Source organism: Brassica rapa, chromosome A07 (genome assembly GCF_000309985.2).
Source record: "Brassica rapa cultivar Chiifu-401-42 chromosome A07, CAAS_Brap_v3.01, whole genome shotgun sequence".
Taxonomy (NCBI): Eukaryota; Viridiplantae; Streptophyta; class Magnoliopsida; order Brassicales; family Brassicaceae; genus Brassica; species Brassica rapa.
In genome coordinates, this window is record NC_024801.2 from 1,199,487 (window position 1) to 1,209,155 (window position 9,669).

A 9,669-nucleotide genomic window follows, 5' to 3' on the forward strand; every position below is an offset into this window, starting at 1 on the left:
TGTTATTGGAAATTATATGTAAGGTGAAGAGTAGAATGAACAAAAATTAATTAAATTCTAGTTATCGTATTTAATTGGTTGAATCGTAGACTTGTTTCATTTCATTTAAAATTATTTATAAAGTCTGTTTCCAATTAGTCTCTACGTAATTTAATGGACTATTCTCCTTAAATTTACAACCATATATATTTTATGTTTTTTTTCTAAATCAGCTTTTGAAAATTGTAATATCTTCAAGATTAAAAACTTACAACTAAGTCACTAAAAATTACAGACTGAGTTCTTACAACAAAATTTCTACATTTACAACCCAACTAATCAGACGCATTATCTAAATATTATTTATCTTACATTCATAGGTATTTGAAAATTTGTATTTTCAATATATATATGTTGTTTTGTATTAGTCTTTAGTTTTGTATTTTTAGCAAATATAACTTTGTATATCATGATGTAACTTTTTTAATTAATCACATTTATTTGAATAGATAACCTTAATATTTTTTTATTTCATCAAAAAAAATTTCTTTTTTGCTTTTTAATTTTTTGTGTTATATTTTTTTCTTAAAAATTATTTATTAAAATATATATTCTGGTTATGTATTTTTCGTGGTTTCCCTCGATATTTTATAAGTTTTCTTCAGCTTGAGTTTAATGATTAAAAACAGTAAAATTCAGTATTTTAAAATTTTTGGTGACCTTCCTGTAATGAAATGTAAAATAAGCAATAAGTTGTTGGATTCAATTATTTTATTTTTACCTTATTTTTATGTATAAGATTTTGTTATATTAAGTATTATTGGTTACGTTATGTATTTCACCAAATTTTAATTATTTTATTTGTTAATAATTTATTTATGTAGATTTTAAAAACATTTAGCTTTAATTACAAATAGATTTTATCGTTGTGGGTTCTCATATAAATTCCTCTTTTTTTATTATTTTGATTCCAAAAATATAATTATATTTAATTGAGCTAAAATGGTGAGTAACAAGCTTCTCTGCTCATTTCCTCATAATGCAGTACTATAATCTATTTATTAGATGGTAGTTCAGTCCCTATTTAATTTTAAAAACTTGACTTTTCTTTTAAAATGTATCTTATATTTTTTTTAAATTAACTAATTATTAGGTTATATTCATATTTTAATGAAATTTTTGTTTTGAAATATCTTGCACCAAACTCTGGAAAATATAATTATAAATATGCTTAATCTTTTCTAATTAATTATGCAAATATGTTTTGGCTTTGATGATTATGTCAACAATGTGAGTATCCTAACATTAATCAGCTCATGGGTTGCAGAATTCGATTCAACCTGTTTACACAACGACTTTAACTCCGTCAACTCAATATCTCTCTATCTACTGAGATCATAAGAATCACGAAATGCTTCTTCTTCTTACCGATGATTCATAAGAATATCTCCGCTAAACATAACCCATCTTCTAAATTCCGGGTATTTTCCTCAAACTGTGTTTTTTTGGTTTCTGCAGTCCAAGCACTGATCTGTAGAGTCATATTTTAGTCATTCGGCTTTCAAGTCAGTGATTTACTAAAATTTTAGGAAAACACGAAATGCTTCTTCTTCTTCTTACCGATGATTCATAAGAATCTCTTAAGAGAGAAAGAGAGAACTTAGCTATACACACAAACCTTAAACTTGAAGTTTCCTGCAGTTATGGCCAATTTCTTGTGCGATAAATTTCTTTTTCAAAGACGTGTATAACATAATGGTATTATTCAAAAAAAAAAAAGAAATATGTGGAATGTTAGCACAGCAGGTCTAAGCACTACCCGTGTTCAGAAGGGCTCGCAGCCAAATAAGATTTTTCTTTTTCTTTATTATTTATTTCAGTTTTGGTTGAATAGTATAATAAGCTTATCATGGTTGACAGATATACTAATTGAGTAATATGAGTGTAATATAATCTACTTTATGAAATATATACGTTTTAACGAATCACAGAGACTCTTAAAATATGTTTTGAGAGACAGAAACAGTCGTCAAAATATTTGTACGACTCCTTTTCTTATAAAATTGTAAACAACGTATTCACATTGACTTACTGAAAATAACATCCGTAAATATGAACTACATAAACCAACACAACATGTAAGCAAAGGTGAGTTGATTATACAAATTGAAACATTGGAAAAAACACTAAAGATGCTGAATCTTGAAATAGTCAAAAAAATATAACTCACTAATCAGTCCCATGATGCTCATATATCCTTTAATCTTTAAATACAACATTAGCACAAATCTATATGATCAGGATATTTTTTTTACTGGTGGTTTAAAACAAAGAAACCTCAGATAATAATAGTAACAACCAGATGATGATGATAATATGATATCTTCCTGGAGCCTAAACGGAGAACTAACCAGACAGATTCTTAAGCGTTGCAAACAGAGACCATGCATCTCTGAAGTATGATGCCAGATTTGTCCCAGAGTTGTCGTCGTACTTCTTCAAGAAAGGATGTTCCTGAGATGATTTTCAAGGATGGTGATTTCAACAAACCATTAGATCCTTTGCAGAGCTTCGACTGGGTCCTTTTGCAAACTGAAAGAGAGTGTAGAATAGTAGAATATCTTGAAATTAGTAACTACTCCGGGGAGATGAATGGATGAAAAAATATATTATTACCATGTGGAGATGAATGAAGATAACTTACAGGAGAAACTTTCTGAAGGAAGAAGAGTGGGCGGTGGGCGGTCATCAATAGCTTCCATGAACTCGAGAAGACTGCTCCATGTTTCCTCTTCAGCTGAGGTGGATATGATTCCTGCTGCGCAATTCAAGCATTACTAAACCCAAGCTCCATACATCGCTTTTATTACTGTATACTTGTTCAAAAAAATATTTTTTTGCACATTTATTTTAAGTCTACATTAATCATTCAAAAGATTTCAATAAAGATCCGAATATAACAGCTTGATAATGTTGACTTTTGAGTTTCAGAACAATATGAACATGAGTTAAGAAGAGGAGAACACTATGAACATGAGCTAAAGAACAGAAGCATAAACGGTTTCTAAATTTATCTTTCAGAAGATTGTTCTCAAACTTATAACTTTTATATCAACCCCCGGTCTTATGTCAGGCAGCAATCAAATATACTCCTGATATGAAAAAATAATCAACAAATCGAATATAAAAGAGTGAAAATGGTACTGAGAAGGAGCTTTATATTTGGTCTGGTTATCAGGTTCTTCACCTGCGAAATTATCAAACCAGAATTAGAAATCAGAAGTACGGTTCGTGCGACAGAGATGAAGTGAGAAGCTTAAGAAAGTTACCATGGCTGCAAACAGAAGAACCGGCTGCAGAAGTGATTCGAGTTAATTTGTGAAGAGAATTTATCGAGTGAAACGCCATCAGTCCTAAAATATAGCGGAAACCTCGTAATTTAATTTACTGAGTCTTGTGAAGATTCAGCCAACCCTTGACCCTCTCCATTTTATAGGTTTGACTTGAATGAAACGGAGTGGAAGACATCGCTTCTGAGTTAAACTACGAAAACATTAATTGGTAAATCAAGAGAATACGTTGAACGATAAGGGAAGATTAAGAGTTTGTAGAAGAAAAGTTTCGTGTTTGCATAGAAACTGAACGTAGACTACAAAGGTCAAGAGTCTGAGAACAATAAGAGAGATCCTAATCTACTTAAACACAAAACGCTGTGTTTGATGACTTAACCAAATATTAATTGAACCGACGCGTAACTTAAAAACCAAACGCCATAACACAATCACCAAACCAAACCGAGAACTATGGGGCCCATGTCTTTATGAAATGCATACGTGAAATGCTTTAGGTCACGATGTTTTCAATAAATGGATTTCCTGGACCATTCAGCTTAACATGCCGGCTCATAAAAAAAATTTAAGCCCAATATCAAAAATCACTTGATTATGTGGCAAAACGTTAAAACCTGATTGGATGATTTTTTATGATGACGTGGACAGCCTAGATGAGGCTCATATATCCCTTTTAATATTGTATTGATAACACAAAAGTAAGTTCTATTAAGAACAATTTTAAAACTTGTCTATAAAATTAGTTATTTAAATTTATTTTTATGCAAATTTTATATGTTTTGTTGATAATTTAATTTTCCTTAAAAAATAAATCAAAATTCTCTTGGTTTTCCCCTACGACCAAAAAAAAATTTTCTTTTTTAAAAAAATTCAATAATTTTAGTTATGTTTTTTTTTGACATAAATGTTACAGCAAATTAATTAAATTGTTTAAGTCTCTATATTGCAAATTTGTTACACTTTAATTTATTTTTGTGTTTACAAAATTTAGCTATTACCCTTATATACAATAGTTCAACAAAAGAAAAAAAATACTCACATATAAAAATTATGCCTACACATAGAATTAATTTTAATTTAAAAAAGATTTATGACATAAATATATGAATTATCAAATTTATGTATCTATGTATGAATTACGATAGTTTTATTTTGTATTTATATTTTTTTAAACAATTTTATTAAACTATTTATATTTCTTTTGATGACGGTATTATTATTATTATTATTATTATTATATTATTAAATAAAATTTTACTAATATTTTTATTTTATTAATTTAAAAAAAAAATCCAAAGCTAAAACCAAAATCTAAAACAACCAATCATGCTTTTCAAAAAACTAAAATCTACTGCAAAAGCAAAAAACTCAAAAACTAAAATCTAAAAACCGGAAACCAAAATCCAAAAACTAGTAAAACAATCATCACCATAGTTATTATAAAACAGGGTGTCCACATATTTATATGTTATTCATATAATAAGTTTGCACAAAACTGTGAATTACTATTTTAATAATAATTGATTATCATTTTATGTATAATTTGTTCTACAAAAAAATTATAAATAATAAAAATATTTATTAAAAATTAATAAAAGATTATATAAATAAATATCAATTAATTTAAATATAAGTAAGATATTTAAATCTATTTATTATATATTATAGAAGGCATCCATATAAGTAAATTATGTTATAATGTTAGTATTAAATATAAATAATAGTTAAAATATAAAAAATGTTTAAATAATTACGTGAATAAAAATAGACAACTATTAAATGAATTTAGAAAACAAGTTGTTTAATATAGCAACAAGTGAACGTGGGGTTTTTAGTTGAAAACCAAAAAAACATACCAACTCAAATCTTAACACATGGTATTTTTCTTGATGTTGAATTACCACTTGATTTATCAATTTTACCAAAGGAATACCTCAAAATTGTAACTCAAACCTAATACATTATACATCAAATAGTAACTCAAAAATCTAAAACTAAGGCTTTGATTAGTGACATGAGTTACTATTGATTAAGTTTGATTTGTGGTTATAACTCAAAAATGTCACCAATCATGATTTGTTTTTTATTTTTTGAGTTTATGTTTGAGTTATAATGTGTTATATTTGAGGTACAATTTTGAGTTATCTCTTTTGTAAAATTGGTAACTCAAATACTTAATCAACATCAACCAAAATCGTGTGTATTAGAGTTGAGGTAGTAGTTATTTTGCTTTCTGTCAATTACCTTACGGTTACTTTTACTTTTTTTTAACACTTTACTATTTGAATTGCAGAGAAATTATTTATCACGTTTACTTTCCTTGAGTTACTAAACCATTTTCAAAAAATAAAATCACGTAAGTATTTATTAGTTAGTCAAAGATTTTTATAAATTTTCTTATTTGATTTGGATTATTATTCAAACAAAATTATTTCTTTAATTTTAACTGTTAACTATGTTTAGTAACTAGAAATTTTATATATGAAATTACGTGAATATATAAATATCTTTGCTATAATGTGTATATATATACATGTTTAAGTATATTTATTTAATTTTTATTATATATTTTATATTTTCAGTCTAATTTACTAAATTCATGATAAATGTTATCATTGTTAGCATTTATAAAATTATATTTTAAATAAACTACTACAATTTATACATCAAAAATATTACCAGTCAACTATTTTTAAAAATTAGTAACTCATATTTTGACAGCGAACTCACTACATAAATCTACAGTTTCTACCACATAATTTTTACAGCGAGTTACATCGAATTGTAACTTTTATTATAAATCAACTCTAATATAACATGTCACCAATCGGAGTCTAATTCATGATTGCTAACATTTTTTGAGTTATGCTTCTAACTCAAACTTAATCAATGACACATCAGTCACCAATCAAAGCCTATTCTCTGACGGTTACTCTCATGCATGGTTCTGTAGTTAAGTCGACCATAAAGAAGTCAATATATTATCCAAAGAAAAAAAATTGAGGAATAATAATTTAATAATTTTTGGAATCGAAAAATAATATGACATGACACATGATGTGTTCGAAGTAAACGACATTTTTGTGGAAACAATCCTCACATGTGCTCATAGATGTTAACTCTACACTGCCATAGTGCCATATAAACCAAAGTCTAACATGATAATATAGATATATTTCGTATAATTTAAAAGTAAATTTAACTGAGATTTAGAGAAACTGAAAATGACTAGTTTCTAAACATACTTAATATGTTAGTTTCTAAACATAATTTGTAAGTTTCTAAATACAACTCATACATAACATACTTTTTGACAATGGATTTCATCTGGTTAGATAGTACCACTGTACCAGTATCCAGTAGTGTAAAAGTTACTATCTTTATATTGTATCCACATGTTAGTTATTAAAAGCTGGAATCAGATAAATTAGTGTGTACACAATTCAAGGTTTTGAGATGGAAAGATTTTATATGTATTATTCCAATAAGGAATTATGTATAAACCAGTTTATCTGGTTCCAATTTTTACATTAAAATGAAATAAAATATTCACGTGCAGTATGTGTCGAGGATCCAATCTCATCTCAACGAAGATAACTTGCATTTTTAATCAATTACCAAAACTTATGATGACCACATAAATTTTGATATAATTTAATTTCATATAGTATGTTCCTCTAAAGTGAAGTAACGAACTCGAGGTTTGCGTGTCTTCGACGATTGTTTTTACTACGCCATATCCATATGGCTTCTTTGTTATGTACATTTTTACTGTTTTTTTCTTTTAACTTTCACGGTTCTAGCTCCATCTACTTTAACTGATCACATGGTCGTGGGGAACCACTTATCTTTTGACGAATCCAATTGTCGAAATGAAACATTAATACGAAACAAACCAAACACACGACAATGGTTCGGGATCCAACTTTGGATATAACCACAACACCATTTCATATACTATCTAATAATTTTAAATAATGTGTTATTTTTTCATAATTTTTAACAAGAATAATGTAAGCAGTTTAAATGATTTTGGGATGTTCTAGAAACATTTGCTAAATTATACACAGATCAAATCTCATTAAAATTATACAAATTCCAAATCTCATGTAATATCTTCGTGAATGTCACTGCAAATTAAATTATAATAACCTTTAGGAAAATCTCAACATTATATTTTCACTATGGATTGCCAAAACATTGAACAGTCTGATAATTTCACGATTCTCTAACGCCTTTTTGAATAAAGACCCGTTTATGATTGAAAATCAATTATTAATTTGGCAAATCAAACATCATAATTGAGTTGCTTAACATTGGCCCGCTAATTATCAGTTTAGTATTTAAACTTTTAGCCTATGAGGGCTGGGCTGTAACCAATTCTCTTTCTTCTCTTCGATATCTCTCTCTCAACTTTTCTTTGTTTTTCTGCCAGCAATCTTTTCATTTTGGTATTTTTATTATGCTATTATATGTCGGTATGTATTGCCAAAGCAAATAATTATGTGTTTAAAGTTCGACGAACAAACTCCAAAAACAAATACTTTTGACCAAAATGAAATGATAACTATTTTATTGTTTTTTAAAAGTTTTAAGGGAAAATCGCATAAAAAACCTTGAAAGTGTCACTTACTAGCACTTTAAACCTTGAAGTTTTTTCGCTAGCACTTTTAACCTTCAAAGTGACATTTTTATCATAAAAAACCTCCAAACAAGAAAAATGACCGGTTGAAAAGGTTAAAAACAGTTTTTTTTTTCAAAAAATAAATATTTAATTAATAAAATAAATAAAAAAATTAATAAAAATCGAAAAATTTAACAAAAAACTCACAAATTAAAAAATGAGAAAAATAAATAAATATTTAAAAATTAAATAAAAAATAACAAAAAATTCAAAAAATAAATAAGATCAAATTAAAACGGAGAAAAATAAAAAAATCATAAATTTAAAAAAAAAAGTGAAATTTTTTTAAACTGTTTTTTAAATTTTTATTTTTAATTTTTTAGTATTTATTTTTTATTTTATAAAATTTTAAACCCTAATTCCAAAACCCCACCCCTTAACTCTAAACCCTAAAGTTTGGATTAATTAACCCAAGGGGTATAAGTGTATATTTACCTCTTTAATGAAACTTATTTTTGTGACTTTGAGCCTTGATTACTAGTTTGAGAACAAAAACTTGGTTTGGTGTTATCTTAGTCTCTTTTTTTTATCAATACATATCTCCAATGATAATTTTCGACATTATATTTGAAAATGAAAAAAAACTTTTTGAATTTTCAATTTTTTGAAATTTATTATTATTTTTTCTGTATTTTAATTTGATCTTATTTATTTTTTAATTTTTAGTTATTTTTTTATTTAATTTTCTAAATCTTTATTTATTTTTCTCATTTTTTTTAATTTATGCGTTTTTTGTTAAATTTTTCGATTTTATTATTTTTTTTGTTTATTTATTAATTAAATAATTTTTTTTTGAAAAAAAATTGTTTTTAACCTGTTCAGCAGGTCATTTTTCTTCTTTGGAGGTTTTTTATGATAAAAATGTCACTTTGAAGGTTAAAAGTGTTAGTGAAAAAACTTCAAGGTTTAAAGTGCTAGTAAGTGACACTTTCAAGGTTTTTTATGCGATTTTCCCAAAGTTTTAATGCAGAATAAATATTAGTTCATCTCTACTAGCTTGCTTAGTTTCATCTTGTTGTTTATCCGTTTGTTTAGTTTCGATTTTGCATTCCGCTTCTAGTTTTCTCCTGTAATCGTTGTCACAATTTAAAATTTGGTACAATATTTAATATTTTACCAAAAAAAAATATATTAGTTCATCTCTATATATTTTGCTTAGAGATGAAATAGCAAAAAAGTTAAAAATCTTAATGCCTCATTAAATGCCTTCAGTGAAAGAATAAAACTAATGCCTCATTTATTACATGAGACGATGAATAGGGATAATCAGTTTTCTGAAAAACCAACTTGTTTTCTAAGGGCATATTCAACAATGACATCAAATTTAATGTTTTGGTATCAATATTTTTTTGTTATCTCCAACAATAATACCAAATCTTATACCAAAAATAATATTATATATTATTTAATGTATTCAGTTTTAAAACTATTATATTTATATTATTTATAATTGATAAATAATAATTTTGTTACATCTAGATTATATTTATATTTTATTATTTGTAAGTGATAATAATAATAGTTATTTACTAATTTATTTTGAATATAATAAAATAAAAATAAAAATTATTTTTAGTTATATGAAAATAAATTAAAAATACAAAAAATATAATATTATTTATGTTTAATTACAAATTTTATAGTAATTGATCTATA

The 9,669-nt window shown here is 26.1% G+C and overlaps 1 long non-coding RNA gene across 1 annotated transcript; it reads right to left on the minus strand.

Moving 5' to 3' along the window:
* Nucleotides 1–527: 527 nt before the first annotated feature.
* Nucleotides 528–8,011, minus strand: LOC103828341. The gene is made up of 3 exons (XR_004449257.1): nucleotides 3,309–8,011; nucleotides 2,684–3,226; nucleotides 528–2,571 (listed from the first exon to the last, which is right to left on the minus strand). It is a non-coding gene; the product is annotated as an uncharacterized LOC103828341 (long non-coding RNA).
* Nucleotides 8,012–9,669: the final 1,658 nt, after the last annotated feature.